The sequence below is a fragment of the Balaenoptera ricei genome, chromosome 11 (genome assembly GCF_028023285.1).
Source record: "Balaenoptera ricei isolate mBalRic1 chromosome 11, mBalRic1.hap2, whole genome shotgun sequence".
NCBI classification, from domain to species: domain Eukaryota; kingdom Metazoa; phylum Chordata; class Mammalia; order Artiodactyla; family Balaenopteridae; genus Balaenoptera; species Balaenoptera ricei.
Window position 1 is genome coordinate 83,476,141 of NC_082649.1, and position 24,514 is coordinate 83,500,654.

Genomic DNA, 24,514 nt, shown 5'->3' on the forward strand with positions numbered 1-24,514 from the left:
TCAATGGAACAAGATAGAAAGCCCAGAGATAAACCCACGCACCTATGGTCAACTAATCTATGACAAAGGAGGCAAAGATATACAATGGAGAAAAGACAGTCTCTTCAATAAGTGGTGCTGGGAAAACTGGACAGCTACATGTAAAAGAATGAAATTAGAACATTCCCTAACACCATACACAAAAATAAACTCAAAATGGATTAAAGACCTAAATATAAGGCCAGACACTATCAAACAGTAAGTAAATTAGTCAACGAATTTCTTTTGAAGAAGAGAGGTTTCCCATGTTAAAACCAGAGATTACCCCAAATCCCAACTTCTACTACAATAAGTGTCCTCCTTGTCACTACAGCCAAATGTGTTCTGTCTGTACCCAGAGTCAGCTGAAAAGTGAAAAAGAGTATTTACCTTTGCTGGGGTTATAAGATGACAAGCGACCAATCCTCCCCACCCCCAATCCCCTTTCTTCCTTTCCTTCTCTGCCCTTGCCCATTACAACCACTCAATTTATGGACTATTTTGGTTTCAGTCTTATGTCTAGGGTCACAGATGCATCTACACAAGTCCTTGGGGCTGCTCTGTGAGGGTGGCTTCTTCATTTTGATTTAACCTCTTTCTTACATTAAGGGCTTAAAATTAGTCAGGCAGAGCCTCAAAAAAAAAAAAAAAAAAAAAAAGAAAGAAAAACTCAGGTCCAGAGACTAAGACATTTTGGCCAACACTTTGGTTTGTGTGAAATATATTCCTCTTGTTCACTGGAAAATCCCAAGCCCACCTCCAACAGATTTCCATCATATCAAACCCTTTTTCTTGGTGTAAATCACTTCTTTCGGATGACTGTGAACCATTTCCCAACCTTATTTATGCAAAGCCTAACCTGGTTTTCCATTATAATATATCATGGTAACATTTATGTTTACATTGAAAATGATGAACCTCAAGCTCAATTTGTTCCTTTCCTTAAAAGATAGAGCCTCTGGGGGCACAGACGGAGGGTTAAGCTGTATTAACTGCCTAGCACCATGCCTGGTTTACTGTAGGGTGTTTGTTAGTTCTCTTGTACTGGTTTCTTAAGTCATACACATTTTTGCAGAGCTGCTATAACATGCAGGCTGGAAAAAGTCATTCAGGAAGAAAGACAGCTGGAAAGGAAGAGGCCTTTGTGAGTTAGTGAGTACATTAGAGATTATGAGTGTGGAACTTGAAGGGCAATGGGTTGGTCACACTCTCTTCCAAAACACCTTCCAAGAGATTTATACTCCCTGACAGGCAGGGTGGATGTTCCTACACAGCCCTGAAGCAGCTACAGAAGACAGACCGTCGCCCCTCTGCTTCCCATATTATGGGAGTAAAGTCTCTGACGGGGGAATGAGACAGGAAGGGAGCAAGGCATAACCTTTAAAAGAATGACAGCCATTGAGGACATGACATAAACCGGTTAGGACCAACTAGGCCCAAGATGGCAGATGGCTGACTTCCACTAGACCTTGAGCCTCAGTCTATGCTCATTGTAATACATTAGTTATGTGACACACCCACGGGCGTCATGACAGTTCTGAGGCCATGACAGTTCTGAACATAAAAGGCCAAAAAGTGGGCGGTGGCCCAATTCCTGGAAATCCCTGCCCCTTCCCCGATATAGTTGGAATAATCCTCCCACTCATTAGCTTATGAAATTACCTACTCCTATAAAAACTGACAACCCCCTGCCCTGGTGCCTCTAGCCTTCTGAGATGGCCCATGCTTTGTCTATGGAGTGTGTATCTCCCTGAATAAAATTTCTTTCACTTTAAACAAAACAAAAAACAAACAAGCAATAAAACTCACAAAACACCTTCCAAATTTAGGAGCTAGAGAGTCAGTCACCGAGGAAAGGTTCTGAGATCCAAACCAAATGATATTTTTGTGGTGGATATTTTCCATTTGCTCCTCCACTGTGAAATCCATTTGATCCACTCGCTATACTTCTTGACCAAGCTCTGTGCTCCCGGAAGGCTGATCATGGCCTCCACCAATGGGATCCTTTGCCCTCTGACTTTGTGTTTTGTGTTTTTAAATTAATTAATTACTTTATTTATTTATTTTTATTTATTTTTGGCTGCGTTGGGTCTTTGTTGCTGCGTGCGGGCTTTCTCTAGTTGCGGCGAGTGGGGGCTACTCTTCGTTGTGGTGCGTGGGTTTCTCACTGCGGTGGCTTCTCTCATTGTGGAGCATGGGCTCTAGGCATGCGGGTTTCAGCAGTTGTGGCTCGTGGGCTCAGTAGTTGTGGCGCATGGGCCTAGTTGCTCCGCGGCATGTGGGATCTTCCCAGACCAGGGCTCGAACCCATATCCCCTGCATTGGCAGGCAGATTCTTAACCACTGCGCCACCAGGGAAGTCCCCTTTCTGTTGAATGCAGCCAATCAAGGACATCATCAAGAGGTCTGAGAATGAGGTCATCATGCTTATTTCCCTTCTTCTGTCCTTGTTCCTCCCTCTACAGTTGGGTTGTCTTCCCACTGAAGGCCTCACCTCCCATAAGGTAGCTCTCTAGTGTAGCTCAAACACCCCTCTCCAGCTCCAGTGATGCTCACGTTCTGCGTCCTCGCTCCTTCAAGTTTGGGCTGATAAAGTCCCTCTGTAGCTAAGCACAACGTTCTACACCACCCCTTGTTGGTTCCCCTTAACCTTACCTACACTTTTATAAACAACTCTGCGCTTTTATTAAATTCTCCTCAACTCTCCCATGGGAGGGAGCCAGGTGTGCCCTGCCAAGACTTCGAACCACACTTCTCTTGAAGTGAAGCAAGGTTTTTCCCATTAAGTCTTCACTGAAGAGCGAAGCATGCTGTCTGCCAGCCGAATGGAGGCAATGGCTGCAAGAGGAGGCCTCTTTCTGGGATTCTGTGGGATGAGGCATGCTTCAAAGCAAACAAGAAGCGTGTGAAGCCAGATGGGCACACTGAAGTCAATCAACATGCACAAAAGGCACAATGCCCGTGATCACCCCAAACCTGGATGATTTTTCTGATCTAAGTAAGCACAGCTTTAAGACTACTGGCCCCTGAGAGTTTCCATCCAAAGCTCACACCAACATCCAAACAACTCAACATCCCCCTTGGGAGCACAGTAGGCATTGTGGCTTAGGTAACCAACACAGAGTGTGTGCTACTTGTGGGACACTCTGTTATTCAGTCTACAAACCCACCACATTTAACCTCCCCGACTCCCCATGAGGCTGATATTATTACCGCTTTACAGATGAGGAAAGCGAACTCAGAAAGGTCAGACCCAGGATACAGAATGAGCAGCAGAAGTGGCACATTCACATGCAGGCCTGAGGCTCTGAAGGCTTAGAGAATGTTATTAGAGACACAGCTTTGGAGATGAAAGCCTTAGAGTTAAGCTCTGGCTCTACTGCTCCGGTTGGGTGACCTTACGCAACTTTCACGAGCCTAAACTTTCCTCATCCACAAAGAAGAGAAAACATTTTCTACATTACAGGTGAATTTTGACTCTTATAAAGAAATAACATGGAGGAAAGAATTCTTTAAAAGCTTAAGAGCTGTAAAAATATGATTGATTCCTTCGGTTGCCTTCTTGTTAATTCTCCTCCACCTTGGAGGTAATGAATCTGACTCCAGTTTCCATTTGCATGAGAAATCAAAGACAGACCAGTGAGGTCTGACTTTCTCAATAGAAATGGCAACAGTAATGATGACACCAGTAAAAACAGTAATAATTTCGCTTCTAATAACAGCTCAAATTCATTGACCACTTGCCACATATCAGGCACTTTACTTGGATTATCTCATTTAATCCTCACATCTACACTGTGAGTAGACATCATTGTCACTTTCTTGGATGAGAAAACCAAGGTGCGGACAGTTGAAATAACTTGCCCAAGGTCACACTACTATTAAGAGGCCCCGTTGGGATTTGAATTTACCTCTACCTGTAAAGCTGCACTCACTAATACTGTAATCACAAATCACATGTCGGGTTTCCCTGGTGGTGCAGTGGTTGAGAATCTGCCTGCCAATGCAGGGGACACGGGTTCGAGCCCTGGTCTGGGAAGATCCCACATGCCGTGGAGCAACTAGGCCCGTGAGCCGCAGCTACTGAGCCTGCGCATCTGGAGCCTGTGCTCCGCAACAAGAGAGGCCGCGACGGTGAAAGGCCCGCGTACCGCGACGAAGAGTGGCCCCCGCTTGCCGCAACTAGAGAAAGCCCTCGCACAGAAACGAAGACCCAACACAGCCAAAGATAAATTAATAAAAAGCCAAAAACCCTTCTAAAAAAAAAAATCACATGTCACAGAGCACTTGACATGTGGCTGGTCTGAGCTGAGATGGGCTGTGAGTATAAAACATACCCTGGATTTTGAAGGCTTAACATGGAAAAGGGAATGAAAATATCTCATTAATAGCAGTATACTGATTACATATTTTGGAAACCTTGGTTTAAAAATATATTATTAAAATGAATTGCAACCCTTTTTACTTTTCAAAATGTCTACTAAAAATTTTAAAATTGCATATATGGTTCGCATTATCCTTCCACTGGACAGCTCTGGAATAGAGCAAAAGGTCCAAGGTGCTTCATGAGTCTTTGTTTGGCCTGCTTCAGTAACTCTACCCCCTACAGCAGTAATGAAGAAAAGAAGACTTTTGCTTTCAATAACATTTACCGGGAGTAGCGGTAAAGGAACGAACCAAACCCATACTTGTGTGGCTTGGAGAAAGCTACAGCTTTGCAGGTTTATCTTCACCAAGAGAGAGATCTGTTTTGTGGGGCTATGGCATGTGCTTCTCTAAATATTCTGATGGTTGAATCCAGCCTGAAAGCAAACATTTCAAAGCCTCTGGCAGAAGTAGTTTAGAGAGAGGCTTCCAAGCCATCAGGCCAGCAGATGATGTTTACTTCTTGTGACATAATAGTCAAGTCAAATTTTATTTCACAGCAGTTACTTTCATGTCCTGAGAATAGAAAAATCCCTTCAGATGACCAAAACACCCTTGCACAGCCCAAATCCCATTAAATAAATCTGTGAGAGGCTTTGCCTCTTCGGTGGAGAACAGTCAAGACAAGTCCTTTAACCTCCTAAGATGCTTCCTGCATTAGCAGGAGTTTGTGTGCCTGTGTGTGCACATGTGTGTGTTTGTGCGTGCATGTTTCTTTACACAGATTGATTACGGCCGGGTTCCAAGGTGTGCCACCAAGTTCAGTAGGATGATTTGGAGAGCCCAAATGCCCTCCCGTAAAACGCTTGGCAGAGGACAAAGATGGGTAGAAACATGAAGCAATATGTGCTTTCACAAAGGGTTTTACATTTTCCAGAGTCCTTATGCAACCATGGTTTCATTGTGTGCTCCCAGTCCCAACTTCTCAATGAGGGAGATAAGGAAACTAAGGCCAGGCAGTGTTCTAGCTCAGTACTGGGGAGAAAGGATAAGATTTGGAATCAGTTGACTTGCACTTAAACTTTTGCTCTGCTTTTCTAGCTGGGTGACCCTGGACAAGTTACTGGACTTCTCTGAGCTTGCCCTGACTTTTTCACACAATGTGGCTAATACAGACAGAAAAGCCTATGTGCTGTATGATTTCATTTATATGACATTTCAGAGGAGACAAAGCTGCAGGGACAGAGAAACAGTGGTTTCCAGGGGATAGGGCTGGGTGAGGGGAGAGTTGGACTACCAAGTTTTCGCCCAAGGGAAAGTGTTGAGGTGACAGAACTGTTCACTGTGGTGGTTACACGACTCTGTGCACTTATGAAAACTCATAGAACTAACTGTACAGAAGAAAAGTGAATTTTACTGAATGCAAATTTGAAAAGATGACAAAAAGATAACTGAACTAATAAAGATGCTTCTCCAACGGGGTTGCTGGGCGTTTGCCTAGTCAACACTAGAGTAACAACCAAAACTACTTCTTTATATTTCTAACTCGCTGCTTCTAGATTTACAGCTGCTGAATAGACATACAAGAAATGGAACCAACCAAATTTAATGCCAACTCTTAAAAATGGTGAAACAGAAGTTGGACAAAATCCCGGGCTCTAATTGGAATGCTGATGTGGTGAGAGTTGAAAACAGGCAGGAGATGGGAATCAGGGTACGAATCCATATAGACTTCTACACAGTGACTTTACCAATAAGAGAACTCGAAAACCTCTTTGTCTTCCCTGCTCACCCATTTTCTCTTCTACCGGAGCCCCCTTTCCCTGCCCTACCAACTCTAAACTTTCTCACACCGAGTTTCACACAGATCTAGTTGTTTCTTGGTTATTTGTTTCGGGCACATTGCCAGCTGGCTTGATCTGCTTACTGCTACAGAAAACAAACCTCTCCTCCATTTCTCATGTGTTACCAGCCCAACAAATAAACTACTGTCTAAGTTTTACACTGATTCCTGCAAACAACCCAGCCCTTTCCACTCGGAATGCTTTCTGCAGGCTGGGATTTTTTAAAAGATGAAATATAACTGACAGGCAGCAGTGGGGTCCTCAGAGCTGGCAAAGGGTATTTTTAGCTGCTAGGTTTTCATTAATTACACTGGCTGCTTTTGGCTGTGGCTCTTGGTTTCTGCTGTCTTGCCGAGGAGAGCGTGTGGCTTGGAAATATAATTAAATCTGTCTGAAGGGTCCCAGCTCCGGTGCTCATGGATTTCATCATCACGTCTTTGTCTTTAGGATGTTCTGAATTTTAGATGTGTTTGTGGCGGGATACAGGGAGAGAACGGTTTTCCTCCCCTCTGCACAGCTTGAGTTCTCTTCTGCCTTTGCCTGGGAGATTGGCTTAAGCTTTGTAGCTTCTCTCCCACCTTGTTTTAAGGGCATGATTATCCATGCACAAAAAGCAGAGGTGTTTTTTTTTTTCATATTCTTTTCCATTATGGTTTATTATAGGATACTGAATATAGTTCCCTGTGCTCTACAGTAGGACCTTGTTGTTTATCCATCCTATGCATACTAGTTTCCATCTGCTAATCCCAAACTCCCAGTCCTTCCCTCCCCCACCCTCCCTCCCCCTTGGCAACCACAAGTCTGTTCTCTATGTCTGTGAGTCTGTTTCTGTTTTGTAGATAGGTTCATTTGTGGCATATTTTAGATTCCACATATAAGTGATATCATATGGTATTTGTCTTTCTCTTTCTGACTTACTTCACCCAGTATGAAAATCTCTGGGTCCATCCATGTTGCTGCAAATGGCATTATTTCATTCTTATTTATGGCTGAGTAATATTCCATTGTGTATATGTACCACATCTTCTTTATCTATTCATCTTTCAATGGATGTTTTGGTTGCTTCCATGTCTTGGCTACTGTAAATAGTGCTGCTATGTACATTGGGGTGCATGCATATTTTCGAATTAGAGTTTTCTCCAGATATATGCCTAGGAGTGAAATTGCTGGAACATATGGCAACTCTATTTTTAGTATAAAACGTAGAGCTTTTAAGGCTCCAGTATTCCTCTTTCTGAATGGGAGTTGGGCGTATAGACTTGTTCTGGTGATGTCAGGGGATAAAACTAGGAACTTGTTGTGGAGCCTTCTAATCGGGAAGTGCCCTGAAAGGCTGTGACATGCACTGATCTCCCTGTCACAAGGGGCATTCAAGTGGATGGCCACTTGCTGAGGATCCCTGAAAGAAGTTTTATGCATTCCAAAGGGGTCGGTGCTTTCGAAGTTTCCCCAAGTCCAAAAGTCTGTGAGTCCACATGACTGCTTCCCTTGAAAAGTAAGGCGCTGATTCAGGGAGGGTGTAGAATTAACCCTTTCTGGAAATTAGTTAACACAGTACTGGGCTGGATAACTTCTGTCTGTCCCTTCAGCTCTACTTTCTACTCTTCTAGATTCTTCTGTGCTCCCGGAGGCTGACAAATATGAGTTACATCCACAGGTTTCTGAGCTCTCTGGTTTCCAGGTGAGTCTAGCAGCTAGGGAACCCAGGAAGGGGATCAAAGGAGAGTGAGGTTGGGGTTTTATTTCCCCCACTCTCCCACTATGGATGTGATACACAATGGATGTGTTCCTTGGATAAAGGTAGCTTACCTCTCTCTCTCTCTCTCTCTCTCTCTGTTCTTTCCACTTCCTCATCATGTCCTTTCAGGCTTAAGGATAGTTCTCCTGTCACTTCCCTGAGGTCCTGCCCTACCTCCTACAGTTTTTCTACACCTGCCTACACCTTTGCAGACCGTCCCTCTGCTGGCTCTCCTCCAGGGACACAATTTGAATAGGTCACCTCTTTGCTGGCAAGACCCCAAATGACACAAATATTAAACACGTACTGTGTGCAACGAAGATGATCACACAGTCTTGCCCTCAAGTGCTTTCCAGGGTAGTTATGGAGATAAAGTGAAGATATTGGGGGAAAAACAGACCCATTTTTATTGTGGTGCTCATTCCTCCGTGAGCTCTTGTAACCCTGGGAGACGAGAACTGTGCTGAGATACGTGAGCTAACAAGACCAAACTCCACTCAGAACAAAACCAACCGATTCTTACACGAATCCAATCAAACAAATGTCTTAGTTTTTGACTTACTGACAAACCAGACTGACCGAATGTTCCTTCTGGACTAGTTGTTTTGACACGGTGTTCAGACATGGCCTCTGACAGCATCTGTGTAATGACAAGGTTAACTGTGGCAGAGCAACACACAAGGGGGACTGGTGGTTTCTGGCAGCCACAGGGTGACCTGGGAGGGTGGGGGTCAGAACACACATGGTGGGGCTGGATCCTGGCATAAGGTAAGGATACTGCCCCGCAGGACCCCGCAGCTGCCTGCTCACAAAGCAGAACGAGGCTGAATTCCCTGAGGAGGGAAGCACCTGCAGAAGCGTTAACAGGAACAGGAAGTCAGGGCTCCTTCTGGGAAGAGTGCATCGGGGAAGAAAGATGTCCTCGTGTCTTCATGAGACAAGCGATGCAGCACAGAGGTGTCCCACTAACGCCCCGCTTCGCAGAATTGGGCAAAGTGCTTTGTACGTAGTCTGTGCACAGAAACTCCTGTGTGGATGGCTTTGATTTTTCTGTCCAGCCCTTTCACTTTTCCTCTAGACTAAAATCTATATCAAGTTAGGGGTTATGTCACATGTGTTTACTTTTCTTAAGTCTCCAGGTCTTAACACAGTTTCTGATACAGAAAAGGTGTTTAATAAATAATTGTGGAATGAAGGAAAAATTGATATGCCTTCCTTCACCTGTGAGGTCACATTTCTCTTCCTAGTCAAACTGCACAATTCTGACACCCTTTCCCTCATCTGAATATTTCTAAGGAGTTTCTGGGATGAGTCTGAGAATCCTAGAGGTGTTCACTGGCAAGAGGAGTCCTTCTTTGTTTGTTTAAAATGTGTTTTATTATTTAAATAATACGTGTTCATTAGAGAAAACTAAAATGTGGAAAATACAGAAAGGCACATATAAGAAATTGCAAATCACTTGTGATATTACCACGAGAAATAACCAGAATAAAATATTGATGTCTATTTTTTTCATATATATGTTTTAGATAGACTCAGAAGACCTACCAGGAGTTATAGGAGAAGGTGGACCCACGAGAGAGAAAGAGCCTGGGTCTCTGATGAAGCCCCCCGAAAGTTAATCTTTATGCGAATGAGAAAATTATTGAGTTGAGCCACTGAGATGTTCAAGTTTACCTGCTAGGGCAGGTAGTTAGTTACCCTAACTAACACAGTTCCTACACAAATTTCTCCTCCAGCCCTTAAGTATTCTACGAGCTTTGCAGACCAGGAGACAGGGGGAGTGCTAACCTTTTTCAAACCACACTTGCCTTACATCTGCTAACTCCAAAAGGCCACCCTGAGTTCTCCCCAGGAAAAGAAAGTGTGACTGGATGGTTCCACTACCACAAAGCTTCTGGCAAAGACTACATGGAAATGCTTTTTTTTTTAAGTTTCATCAAACTGGAACCTCACAGCAAATGAATCAAGGTACAAAGGTTCAGTGCTGGAAACACTTGCTGTTGGGCAAAACTGTATGATATAGTGAAAAGCATTTTTGGACCAAGAGAGATACTACCTGTTTCTAGCCCTTATGGTTCTGCCCTAACAAGCTGTGGAAGCTTGGACCCCTCTCTTGCTCTCTCCAGCCTTCATGGGGGTATTGAAAGGATCAAGCAAGACAAAATACTTCAAAATAGGTTCAGGTTTTATCAACTGTAATGGGAGAGGTAATGTGATTTAACAAACCTTTAGCAGGATTCGTTAGAGAGGGTTGGTTTAAATGAGAGAAAACGTAGCCTCTGCCCTCGTGTCTTCTGGTCTACTGGAGGGAATAGATCACTGAATAACAAACAAGCCCTAATAGGACCAAATGACAGCAAACTATCAGCAATGTGATCTGGGTGTGTAAAAGAAGTGATTAACTTTGACCCTGAGAGTGAGAAAGCCTCCAATAGTGTTCTGAATGTTCCTAAGAAAAAGGGCAAAATTTCTTAACATAACTTACAAGGTCATGTATGATTTGTGCTCTTACCCACCACTTCTTTGGCTTCATCTCTTGCCACTCCATAAACAATATTCTACGCTCCAGCCATAGCCTCCAATTTTGAATTCTTAAACTTACCATATTTTCTCCTTCAAGTCTTTGGATCCTCCTTTATCACCTCTCCTTCTATTACAAAATATGTACATATCTTTCATGCTTTAGCGCATAAGTTATCTCCTCCAGGAAGCCTTCTTTGCTTGCCTCAGTCCAGGTTAGATACGCATTGTACCAATTTGCATACTACTGGCTATAAGTAACAGATAATGAAATATGACGGTATTATCACATAACTGGATGTCACATATCTGGAGATATACAGATCCAAGATTAGTTCTGTGCGATGATAATGTCGAGAAATGGATTCAACTTTTCCATGATTCTCCTAGCTTTTGCCTCATGGTTATAAGATAGCTGCTGCAGCTCCAAATCATGCCCTCTCACAAAACAACCGAGAGCAGGAAGGGAAGAAGACACCCTTCTGTGATGATCTTACTCTTCAAGGAAAATCCTTCCCAGAAGTCCTTTGAAGGCTTTGCCTTAAATCTCCCTGGTCAGAAGGGGCCCATATATACATGTCCTAGCTGCAAGAGAGGCTGGAAAGTGAACGTCTGGCATTTTCAGGGAAAGAGTCTCTTCAAGCGTGGAAGAAATGCAAAGGGCATGACTATTGGGTAAGCCAACAATAGCACCTCTCTTTGGACTTCCACAGCTCCCAGTTTCCCCACGGGCCATCATTATATTGTATGTAATTGCTTACTTGACTACTAGCCTATAATCTTTGTTAGGGAAGGGCAATTTTATCAAATGAATGAGAAAGAAACATAGCATTATTATTACCAATACTTCTAATAACAAAACAACACATTAAAATCACTTCAGCCTGTGAATAGCTGTTTTAGTAACTCTTTACTGACCAGTGGCTCCATGGTGAAATCCTAACAGGTTAAGACCTCAACCTTAAGGGCTATAAGTTATGAAAAAAACAAAAACAAAACAAAACACAATTCCCAAGTCTCTACCAGGTGGTTAGATGGGGTGGGGACAGTGAAAGCATAGAACTTGAGAGCTGGTGGGAGCGGAGAGACCTGAACTGACCGAGGGGAGACAAAACAGGAGTGTGTATCATTTGGGGGTCTACCGGATGTAAGAAACAGAAAATCCAAGTTAGTTTACATAAAAGGAACATTTATTCTCTCAACAGCAAGATGTCTCAAGACAAGGCAGCTCCAGGGTTAATTCTGCTTTGTTATCCATAGCTTGGCTTTCCCTAGGGTTGCAAGATGGCCATCATAGTTCCAAGCTCTATATCCGGAATGTCCACAGAAGGACATATTTCCCCCTATGCCTCTTCTTCAGGGAAAAGATACCTTTACCAGCAGCTTCCCAGCAGACTTAATTTTTCATTAGGCAGCACTGGGTTACATGCTCTTCCATAAACCGATCACTGGTATGGCCAATGAGATGATCACAATTGAATGAAACCAAGTAAGATTTATCTTTTTTACATGTGTACACCCCAACATAAGTACGGGCTCTTCTTCAAGGTAAAAAGGAGGAATTGGAATGGCTGCTGGACATGCAACTAATGACATCTGTTATAAATGGCTACCTTGCAAATTCCAACTTTGGAACGAATAAGTCTTACAAGGCTGAGTCTCAACTCACACCTGGCACTGTAAAACCCTTCACATAAAAGAACAGCTTGGGTCACAACGTGTGTCAGCTGGTTTCTTCTGCTGCAGTCTCATACAGAGATTCATATCATTACTTTAGAATTCCTAGGACATAAATACAGGGTAATTTATTACATTCACACCCTCTAGGTTACTTCTTTGCAGAAGGGATTGTTTAGTCATTTCTAAACACTGGGAGTTACGTGCCGTGAATTATTCCAGAAAAGTAAGACACTGGTACTCACTTTCTACTCTTACGGTTTAAGTTTGGGCCCTGGCCTCCTGCTTCATTGGGATCTAAACAGCAGCTCCATTTCTATCTCATTTTTCAGAGGAAGACTTCCTTGTTCCAGATTTGGAACTTGCTTTGCTTTGTCCCAAATTGTGAGGCAACACCTTCATTAAAAGTTTTTAAATTGAGGGACTTCCCTGGTGGCGCAGTGGTTAAGAATCCTGCCAATGCAGGGGACATGGGTTCTAGCCCTGGCCCGGGAAGATCCCACATGCCGCGGAGCAACTAAGCCCGTGCACAACTACTGAGCCTGTGCTCTAGAGACCGCAAGCCACAGCTACCGAGCCCGCACGCCTAGAGCCCGTGCTCCACAAGAGAAGCCCGCGCACCGCAACAAAGAGTAGCCCCCGCTCGCCACAACTCGAGAAAGCCCGCACGCAGCAACAAAGACCCAATGCAGCCAAACATAAATTAATTAATTAATTAATTTTAAAAAAAGTTCTAAAATTGAGAGGCGTTTTCCCACCAGGTGGGAGCAAACCGGTTTCAGGGTCTTGGTCCAGTTGGTCTGGAGGGACAGCTGGTGTTGTTTATCTTCCATTACCAAGGCATGGCTCAGCTCAGGCCAGGAGCTACTTCTAAGCCAGAACTTTACACATGAATGGACACCGAGTTATTCTTCTGCCTGGTTGACTGGGTCCTTTTCATTAGATGTTTTGAGATTCTAAGTCAGAGGTCAGCAAACCACAGCCAAAATCTGGGGCCAAATCTGGCCCACCACTTGTTTCTGTAAATAAAGTTTTATTGGGACACAGCCACACTCATTCAGTTACACATTGTCTATGGCTGCTTTTGAGTTACAATGGCAGAACTGAGTAGTTGTGATAGAGACCCTATGGCCGCAAAATATTTACTATCAGGCCCTTTCTGTAAAGGGCCTTTCTGTAAACGGCCTGATAGTAAATATTTTGCTGCCCTTTGTCTTAGGGGAAAAGAGCAAGTGAGAAGCAAAACGTCTATCAGGAAGATAAATGCCCAAATACACATAAATAACTCCTGAACAAAAGGTGCAGAGAAATTAGAATGCATTCAGATGGTTTGGAACTGGCCACAGTGGGTCACGCCAGGCCTTACTGGGACTCTGTCCAGCCCCTGATATATATGGGCACTTCCCAGGGAGCTGAAGCAGTGCCACATCTCCCTGGGAAGAAACATTTCACTTCACAAGTGTTTGTGTTCCCAAATGAGAAACCTGGAGGTGGTTTTCTAAACCGTCCAGTTTAACTGCTCCAGGCAGGGGTGTTTTGCAATCTGACACACACATCCATCAGAGCTGTTCCTCTGGAGCCCCTGCACTGGCTGTAAAACACACACAGACAGACCTCCTTGGTTTTCAAACAGGAGCCCAAGAAAGACCACAGCAGAAACCTGTTTATACAGTTCAGATTTTCTTAGTAACATAAGGCGGCCGTTGGACAAGACTTCGTCGCTAACTGTAAGAATTGATTTCTGCTATAATTTAAGGCAGAGTCAGCTGCTTAGGGTTCTGGCTTCTTACCTTTTCTTAGCCCCAAATCAAGAAATAAAGTCATGGAAGATAATAAGTATGAAGCACACTTATTTTAGACTTCACGTTAGGTACTTTATGTATACTGTCAATATCTCACTTAATCTTTACAATGATACTGTGGGAAGGGTATGATTACTACATTATCTCCTTGTTATAGATGTGGAAGGTGTGGTCCAGCATAACGTTTTCCAAACCTGGAAAGGTTGTTGAAACACAGATTGCTGGTCCCCGTCCCTAGAGCTTCCTATTCAGTCAGCCTGGGGTGGGGCCTGAGATGTGCATTTCTAACGAGTCCCCAGATGGTGCTGAGGCTGCTGGCCAGGACCACACTGCGATGACACTGGCCAAGCGTTGAAGTGAACAGCCAAGTGTCGTGATCATCGTGGCAGGGCCAGCTCTCAAACCCAGATTTGAATGCGTGATTCTTTATCCATGCTTTTAAGCATTTCTGATAAACTACCTCCCATGAGCTCCAAAAAGAAGTGAGCGAAAAACATTCAAACACACACTCAGAAAATCCTATCAAAAATTCAATGGATGCTATTTCCCAAATGACTCAAGTCTTTCTCATTCGGGGTCTTGCATTTTGGGCCATTTGGGGAACGGATGTTTGCATACTACACAGCCACACAGCCATATAAATGATCTAATTGGCACAATCCTTTGGCCTAGAATAGTGGATCCCTCAAAATTATCAGTTCTAAGAAGTCTTAACCAAATAACCTCACCTCCATGCCTTTTTAATACACTTTCAGGGCTTGAGAAAGAGGTTTTCGCCACACGTTCTTGCTGCAATAGTCTCAGCTCTATACATCTTACCTTGGCTTTCCATACAGAATAGAAATTGCTTAAAGGGATTAGTTTTTCCTGTCCTGATATCCTAATGTTGTATTGCACCTCAGTATACAATATTCAAGGTTCAATACCATGTAGTATGGCATAGTGTTTGAGAATGTGGGTTTTCCCTTCAAATTTTGTGTTTGTGTACTATCATTGTTCCTCACTCTGTGACCTTGCTTAAGTTCCTAAATTGTCTGTTTCTCTATTAATGAAATGGAGATCAAAATACTCCCAGAAAGTTGCTCTGAGTATTAAATGTCTAGCACTCAGCCGTGGAATATGGAGAGACCTCAAAAATGCTAGTTATAAATTATTATACACATAACTATATCTCATAATTATGTATTAATATTAACAAATACATGATTAATATTATTAATCACATTACTAATATATTAATTATGTAGTATAATCATTAATTATAAATTGCAATATCAATAAAGCTATAATAATTATATAATTATTATAAAGCATACTATGTAATATACAATGATATATATTTATGTAATTATAAATTATTATTTAAAGTTCTAGAGAATGGGTTAACTAAATGCATCTTTTAATTTAGTGTTTTAGCAGAAGAAACACATAGCAGCCCTGGATGTATTAGTCAATATATGTTAGCTATTGGCAAGGATGTCATGAACAAGGTTCCAGGCTCATTAGTCCTTACTCCTTTGCTCAGATCATTTTCCTTCTGGAACAACCTCTTTTTCACTCTTTGCCTCTCCTGTCTTCAAGTCTCTGCTTTGCTTGCTATGAGACCTTCTCTGACCACGGCCATACCCTCGTCTCCCTGAACCCACTACCTTTCGGATAAATCATAGAAATGAATTTATCCTCTTCCCTAGTTTTTGCTGTGTACCGTCTTGTCCTCTTGCCCGAATATAAACTCATTGAGAGCAATTTTTCATGTGTGACTTGTTCTGTACCTGCCACACTGCTTGATAAATACTTGAATATAAGCAGGGAGAAATACAATCAGTTTAAATGTATTCTTTGAAAAGCAGCAGAGTCTACACGGTGATGCAAAACATGTTAAGTCCGTGCAGAATAATCACTAGTCCTATTTTACAAAATAACATTGCATTCAAACAGTGCGAGTACAAAGCGTGTTTAGGCTGTACAGCTCCAAACAGGTTAGAGAGAGAAATAATGAGGTCAGTCTCCTGCCCACAGCAACTACACAATTTGGCACACGCTGGAGACGGGTGGGATAAACATTTCTTAACGCAGATCTTAAAAGGGTCTGTAATCCTCAACTCACCTCCCCTTTAACAAAGTTGTTCTGTTTTGACATTAGGCTAGATTAAAACGTCACATCAATTTAGCAGCTGAACTTTGGCTATGGTAGCGATGGGCGTTAGGGACAGGCTCTAGAAACCACAATGAATTTGAAAACTCTCCGTAGACAAGGTTTTCTATTTTCATTCTAACGCATGACTCTCCAGCTACAGAATTTTCAGCTAACTTGGAAGAGTGATGTTGAGAAAGGAGACTGAACACCTGGTGGGTGGTAGGATGATGGGCCACATGGTGACTTCACTCTGATTCACTTGAATCCGGGTCTGATCCATTTTGACTTCTTTACTAATAGCTGCAGGAGAGAGAAGTTCCACTTTATGTGACAGTGACAAGCAGGGCGGTGCTTCTCAAACTTTAATGTGTACACGAATCACACAGGGATACAGTTAAAATGTAGATTCTGATTCAGCAAGTCTCAGGGAACCTGTGACTCTGCATTTCTAACATCTGAGCTCATGCCGATTCTCCTGGTCCAAGTACCAAATTTTGAGCAGCAAGTAGGTAGAGGATGGTGGGCTAGTTAACGAATGGCTGCAGAGACCAACCAGCCTGGGTGTGACAGTGATGCATGTGCACTGTTCCAAAGGCGACGGAAACCAGGGCCTTCTAGAAATGAAGACCAGAGAAGGAATTCAGTCAACTTTATAACAAGAATACTGCTCAGTGTCTCTTGTCAGACACATCAGAGTCACCATGGAATTCACCACTGAACTCACCATTCACCAAGGAAAGAATACACTTTCCTTTCTAAATCTGCAAAGCAGTAACTCCGGAAAAGTTGCTGGTTAAAAGGATGGAAAATGAGTGTGATTAGAGGTAGTCATACGTTCTAGAGACAGCCTGGGTCTGACTCGCAGCTCTGGCACTCACTCATTAGCTGTGACTTTTGGGAAAGTCACCTTCTCTTGCTAAGCCTCAGTTTCCACAATTGGAAAGTAGGAACAATACTCCCAGGGCTGTTGTAAGGATCAAAGAGAGAACACATGTGGAGCACTTCATTCTATGCATGGCCCATACTAGTCGATACACTGTAGCTTTTATTTTTTTTATTAGGAAATTAATCAGCCAAGAATGATGGAGAACTTGCTCAGTGAACACCTTTGAGGTGTTCCTAGGGAAAAGAAAAAGGAAAAGAAGAGGAGGAAAAGGACAAGGAGACGCAATCACAGTTCTTAAGAAAATTCCAAAATATACCTGGAGAGGCAAATGCATACACATGTGGAATGACTTAATATTTCCACAGTTACACGCCAAGAAGCATTGCAAGTAGAATTACATAGAACACACAAACCATTGGGAGAAAGCACATGTTTAAAATGATATCACTGGAGACAGGAAAACTGGAGGAGTCCCTAGACAAAGTCAGGGCTGTATAAACTTTTGAAAAATGTTTCACATCTTTAGCAGGATATTGACATGAGCTGCTATCATATGGAAACTATTTTTTTTAGAAACACCTGGCAAGACTAATTTGGAGGACTGATTTTTTTTTTTTTCACACAGATTGAACACACAACAAAATACAAGGTGTGTCTGAGATGCAAGCCCGATCAGAGATTAGATCACTAAAGATAAATGATGGTAACTGCCATATTATTTCTGATTATGGTCTGAATGGGCCTGTTGGGTCATGAGCCACCATTTGCAAAGAACCCAAACAAATTCTTGTAAAGCTCACAATAGTCTGAAGACTCTCTGTTTTGATACTTTTCTCTTAAAGGCAACTCTACAAAAGAAAAATAAGAGAAGCTCATTATTTTCATAGAATTCCTCCATTATTTATTTTGTGATTAAATGTGACCATTTTCCTGGTCACACAGGCCAGCCTGCTTCCTGTAACAATGAGACAGACTCAGGCTCTTGAGGAAGATAGAAATAGGAGTCTTCAGGGAAGGAGTGCTGTAGACTAATTACTCTAATGGCTGTGCCTGAGTCTGTAGATATACATGATCATTCTTCCCCGGAGAAAATAGCATGAGAAGAATCACACTTCTAGATGACTCTCAATTTGATTCCATCTACTAGATGGGACCATTCGATGCTACTTCAGTTAAGTTTTTCAGGATTAGTGGTTTAGAGCCATTGTTTTAGTTTTATTAAGGAAAATGTTAAATTTCATCTTACCAATACTTTCACTACCTCTTCTTTCTCTTTCTGTTTAAGGTCCTATCCTTAGCTTCTCTCTTTTCCCTCTTCATTTGGCAACTGCCTAGAGCTTCACCTGGATATTCAACAGGCACCGCCAACTTAGCGAAGCTCAACCAGCACGTATTGACTGAGAGTCTACTGGGTGGTGAACTGGCTCAGATGACTTTGGGGTCCCTGCCCTCAAAGAGCTGATTTTTAAAAAAGCAGATAAAAAATAGGTCATTTCAAAACAATATGGTAGCTACTAGGTTAGAGTTACACCCAGGAAGCCATGGGCAGCATGGAGGAGGGCATCTGTCTTGAAAAGGATGAAATTTAGTGGAGGAGGTGGTATCTGAACTTAGTCCTGAACAAGGAAGAGTTATAATTGCAACAACTTTTATAGCTCCTATGCACCTTAGCTTCCTCATGTGTACAAAGATGATGATAATAATCATCTACCTTTAGGTCGTGGTAGGGATATATAAGTTAATATATGCATATAAATAATTTGACCAATACCCAGCATATAGTATAAATAATTGACTGAGTCATACAGTGAGCGAGTGGTGGAGCTGGGGGTTGAATCAGGTGGTGGGGCTCCTGAACCCATGCTCTGAATCACAATGCTATCCTGTAACGTTGAGGAGAGATAAGGAACCATATGGCAGGCAGAGGGAAGAGTATGGCTAAGGCATGGTTGGGTGAAATAGCACAGATAGAGCTGGAGACACAGAGTCCCAGCTTACTAGACTGTGAAGTTCAAGGCGGAGGGTGTCAGGGGAGGAGGCTGGAGCATTAGGAGGGACTGAGACACAGAGGGACTCATACTCACGCTAAGGAGGTTGACCTACATCATGTGGGCAATGGGTTCCAAGCAGAGGGTGCAAGAGGGGTGTGTGTTGGTGCAGGGATAGGCAGATGTCCAGTTTTGAGGGATCACTCTTGCAGGGGTAAGAAGGACGAGGCTGTGGGCAGAAAAGCCCAAAATAGCATGACCTGTTAGACTGCAATTGCATCCGACTAAACAGGAGATAAAGACACTGCACTGGAGCAGCGGAAGTGAGATGGCGAACAGGGGCCGGCTTTAACAAATATGAAGGCTGACTGGCAGGGCTTCCTGGCTGTGGAAGCAGCCTTGGAGATGGCCCCTGATGATGCCTGCCTCCTGATATTCATGCTCTTGCGTAGTTTTCCTCTCACATCGTGTGAGGGGTGGTCAGGATGACCAACAGCACATGGTAGAAGTGATGATAGATCACTCCCAAGATTAGGTTACAAGAGACTGTGCTTTCCATCTCGAGCTCTATCTCTTGGATCACTTGCTGTGGGGAAAACCAGCTGCCATGTTGGGAGCTGCCCTAAGGAGACGCCCACGTGGCAGGAGACTAAAGCCTCCAGCCAATAGCCAGCAAGAAACTGAGGCCTGCCAAAAACATGAGGGAGCTGGGAAGTGGGTTCTCCAGTTCTAGTTGAGTCTTGAGACGGCTGCACCCCTGGCAACAGCTTGACTGCTGCCTCATGAAAGACCCTGAGTCAGAACTACTGTGCTAAGTCTTGACTGGATGCCTGACCATCAGAAATTGTGTGATATGATAAATGGTGGTTATTTTATGCTGCTTAAACTTGGGGGTAATTTGTTAGGCAGCTGTAGCTAACTGGTACAATAACTTAAGGAATGGTAGAAAGTGGGAGATGTCTGTAATGGCATCAGGCTTGGGTAGGTGAGTGGATAGTAATATCAATAACTGAACCAGGCTCAGAGCTCACAGTCTCCCTCCTCTGATGGGCCTGACTTCCCCATCCTATTAAAGGTACCACTATTCTCCCACTGACCCAGGCTCATAACCGCAGAGCCACCAGTGTCTGTTACATAAGTGATATCCAGGTCTGAAGATACCACTGTCCAACGATTTCGACTTCTGTCTCTCCCATTGTCCACCACTCCAACTGGACTTCACTTCTTCATTACTTTTCACCACATCTTAGCTGTAAAACTGCAAAAGCTTCTTAACTGAATCTCCTTGCCCTGGGTTTCTCCTTGCTTTGTACTGATAAGAGTTGATCTTCCTAAAGTACCATCTATCACTGCCTTACCAAATAAAGTCTAAGCCTGTGTTCAAATCTCTCCATTTCTTCCCTAATCTCTCAGCTCAGCCTTCTCCCTTCATCTTCCCACCATTTGCCCTGCATCTTACTCAAACTGAAAAAATGGACAAAAGCTTTGCTCCTATTGTTTCTGCCTCTTGCAATGCTCTTTCCTCCTTCTGTTTAATCTTTTAGTTCTGTCATAGCCCACTTTGAAATTCACCTCTTTCATGAAAACTTTTGTGTCTCAATACCTAAACATGACTTAACTTTCCTTTGAGGTCCTCATGCGACTTTTGTATCTCTTTGGGGGCACTTGTATCACCTGTATATGTGTGTTCTTCCCTTTTCTCTCTTACTAGATTTCAAAATCTTCAACGTTGGCGTTACTTCTTATTCATCTTTGCCTGGCATGTGGAAGACTGCTTAATAAATGTTTGATGAGAGAACGTATTTACTTTCATGGCTGAGCCTCCCTAAGTTTACCCAAAAACTGAGGCAACTTACCACGATTTGCTATGCTGTTTCTTACCCTCTCTTTGGTCAAAAACTTATCATCCAACTACATAAATAAACTACATGAATAATCAAACGAATACAATTCACTGTATTTCCCTAAACTCAGTGTCACAGTGTTTTACATCAAATAGAAAAAAATAAAACCAATTTAATAGGTTTTTTATAGGTCTAAAAAAATCAGATCTGTTGATACACATGGGTAATGTAGTTTTTCGTGACTCACAGCTGCCAGTTATAGACTGTTTCCCATGTTCCTGGCCTCTGTGGCTGCTGCACAATTCTCATAAATCCTACATTTAATTCCCATATGAATCCTAAGGTACAGGGACTACCATCATTTCCATTTCATGGACGGAGAACTTGAAGCTGAGAGGAATTGAGTAACTCACCTAAAGTTGCACAGCTGGGAAGAGGTGGAGCTGGGATTGGAACTAAGGATCTATGCTCTTAAAGGCTACCCTCTGTACTTTGATTTCTGTAGAGCAGCGACTTGCTTTGTACATGTTTTGGGGGCAGGGTTGCATGCTTTTACTTTTCACGGGCATTTGCTCTAGTCAGAGACAGGACCCACAAAAGAAGAGGTGGGTTTCTATCTTCCTGGGCTTGTGCGGTATGTAAGAATGCTCTTCCCGACATCTCTGGTATGTCTCTACGTGTCCACCTTGGTGTGCTTTCCCCAACACAAACTCTCTCCTTCATTTTACTTCTGTCTCTCTCCCAACCTTTCCCAGAGAACAACGTAGTATATCACAAGTCTGGAGCAAGAGTGCGTCTAGAAAGACCCAATGCGGGGACACTTGGAGTCATCTTGCTTTCCTCTCTCTCCAGTAAGAGGTCTGAGGGTCAGTGCGGTGGAGGAGACAGAGTGAGCAGGGTTCTGGCCCCTGTCTGGCTTTGTCTGGGCAAGCAGCGGCTGGTCTGGCTAGCGCAGCAGCAAACAGCCTTGATCGTTCCTCTCCGTGTTGGCTACTAAGCCCCTTTTCTGTTTATCCCCTCAGGAGCCCAGGCTCTAGGCATGGGCTCTAGGCCGTGGGGCTCCGGGAGAGGAAAAGCAGATGTTCCCGGAACTGTCACTGCCACGGGTACCGGCCATGTTTGTGTTGGTGTTACTGATATGGCCCCGAGATGGCACGAGCTTCAGGCTGCCAAGGACAGCCCCCTGGCTCTAGTTACTGAAGCTGTCACCAACACTTTACACTTCCCCGCAGGCTGCCAGCTCGGGAGAGTTCAAATCGCTGGAAAGAAGCACCTCCTTCCTCCCAGCGGTGCTGAAGCAAGACAGCTATTTGTAGTGTCTGGGAATCTATCCCAATTCTCACTGTTTTATGGTCCCAACTTTACCCGGTGATGACTGTGCAGGTCTCTTCTGCAGGAGGGAAGTGGAAGAGAAGAGGGCTGGGGTTGCTTCTTTGGCAAATAATTGATGAGGGAGAAGCAATGGCAAGTGTTGATAGTTCTGGAGTGAGCCTGGAAGCCAATCACTTGGCACCTTATTATATACTGACTTGTTTGTTTATTGGCCACCTATGCCAATAGAATGTTAAGCTCCATGAGGGCAGGGATTCTGTCTAGTTTGTTCATCACTATGCCCCCAAATCATAGCACAGTGACACTCCTGAATGAATATGTGCTGAGTAAATGAATGATTCTCTCTTTATTGAAGAATTTTTAATTTAATTTTTTATGTAAAAAGGGTTTTTTATTTGCAGGGGAGTGGGACTCCTGTATCAGTTTCTGCTGTACAGCAAAGTGAATCAGCCAAATGTATATATATATCCCCTCTTTTTTGGATTTCCTTCCCATTTAGATCACCACAGAGCACAGAGTAGAGTTCCCTGTGCTACACAGTAGGTTCTCATTTAAAGTAGGTTCTCAATCCCAATCTCCCAATTCATCACACGCCCCCCGCCCCGCCTTGGTATCCATACGTTTGTTCTCTACGTCTGTGACTCTATTTCTGCTTTGCAAATAAGATCATAAAAATTAGGAATGCTTCATGAATTTGCGTGTCATCCTTGCACAGGGGCCAGGCTAATCTTCTCTGTATTGTTCCAATTTTAGTATATGTGCTGCTGAAGCGAGCACACTTATTAATGAATCTTTTTTTTTAATTGAAGTATATAAGTCAGACAAATATCATATGATATCACTTATTTGTGGAATCTTAAAAAATGATACAAATGAACTTATTTACAAAGGAGAAATAGACTCACAGACATAGAAAACAAACTTATGGTTACCAAAGGGGAAAGGTGGAGGTGAGGGATAAATTCGGAGGTTGGGATTAACATATACACACTACTGTATATAAAACAGATAATCAACAAGGATTATAGCTCAGGGAACTCTACCTAATACTCTGTAATAATCTATATGGGTAAAGAATCTGAAAAAGAGTGGACATATGTATATGTATAACAATTACTCTGCTGTACACCTGAAACTAATACGTCTATACTCCAATATAAAATAAAAATTAAAAAAATTGAAGTACAGTTGATTTACAATGTTTCAGGTATACAGCAAAGTGATTCAGTTATGTGTGTGTGTATATATTTCAGATTCTTTTCCATTACAGGTTATTACAAGGTATTGAATATAGTTCACTGTGCTATACAGTAGGTTCTTGTTGTTTATTTTATATATACTAGTGTGTATATGTAAATCCCAAGTTCCTAATTTATCCCTCTCCCTCTTTTCCCTTTGGTAACTGTAACTTTGTTTTCTATGTCTGTGAGTCTATTTCTGATGAATCTTATAAACTAAACATGTAACCAGAAAGCCCTTGACTCCAAATCTACCTGTAAAAGAACCAGAAGTATCGATCTGGCAAACATATTAAATCACTGACTCAATGATGCACCATAACTTTCCTCTTTCCTCCTTTCCTCCCTCCTTCCTTGCTCCTTCCTCCCTTTCTTCCTTCACTTGCTCACTTTTTCATTCATCTAATATTCACTGAACACATGAGTAGCAAGTTACTCTGTAGTGTACATTGATAAACTCGCTTGTCTTTGTTCAACCAGTGCATCTGAAAAAAAACCTCTCTACTGTGTGAAAGATGGAGGTTTATTGGTGCTTGGAGAATTTGTTGAAAAATGGGATTAAAACTAGAGATACAAGTTGAACTAGGCGGTTTATAGCCATGTCCTGAAGATCTCCCAAGGGGAAAAAATGTCAGAAGGAAAGAGATAATCTTACTGTGATATTTTTATGGTAGGAATATTTCCTGGACTAAGTCACAGATTCGAAACACCCAACACAAATCCACTGTACTCAAAAGACAAACTAAATTCTTCTTGAACAATAAGAATATGAGGTCAGCCGGTAAAATAAGTAGTTTAGGGTCTGGGGTGACCAAAATAGAGACTATTGGTCCAAAGCAGGAGTCAGCAAACTATGGCCCATTGACTAAGTCTGGCTCATAACCTGTTTTTATAAATACATTTCATTGGAAGGCAGTCATGCTTGTTTGTTTACAAATGATCTCTGGTTGCATTCATGCAGCAGAGTTGAATAGTTTTGATACTGACCGTATGGCCTGCAAAGCTGAGAACGTTTACTCTCTGCCTCTTTACAGAAAAAGTTTGCTGATCTCTGGTCTAAGGGAAAGATGTTCTGATGCCAAATGAGAGCCTTTAAAAGAAAACACTCCTCACACTGAGCTG

General features: G+C 42.8%; 1 non-coding gene across 1 annotated transcript; it reads right to left on the reverse strand.

The window, feature by feature from the left end:
- Positions 1 to 22,824: 22,824 nt before the first annotated feature.
- Positions 22,825 to 22,931, reverse strand: LOC132375529 (U6 spliceosomal RNA). Its single transcript, XR_009506073.1, has one exon. It is a non-coding gene; the product is annotated as a U6 spliceosomal RNA (small nuclear RNA).
- Between the last annotated feature and the right edge of the window lie 1,583 nt (positions 22,932 to 24,514).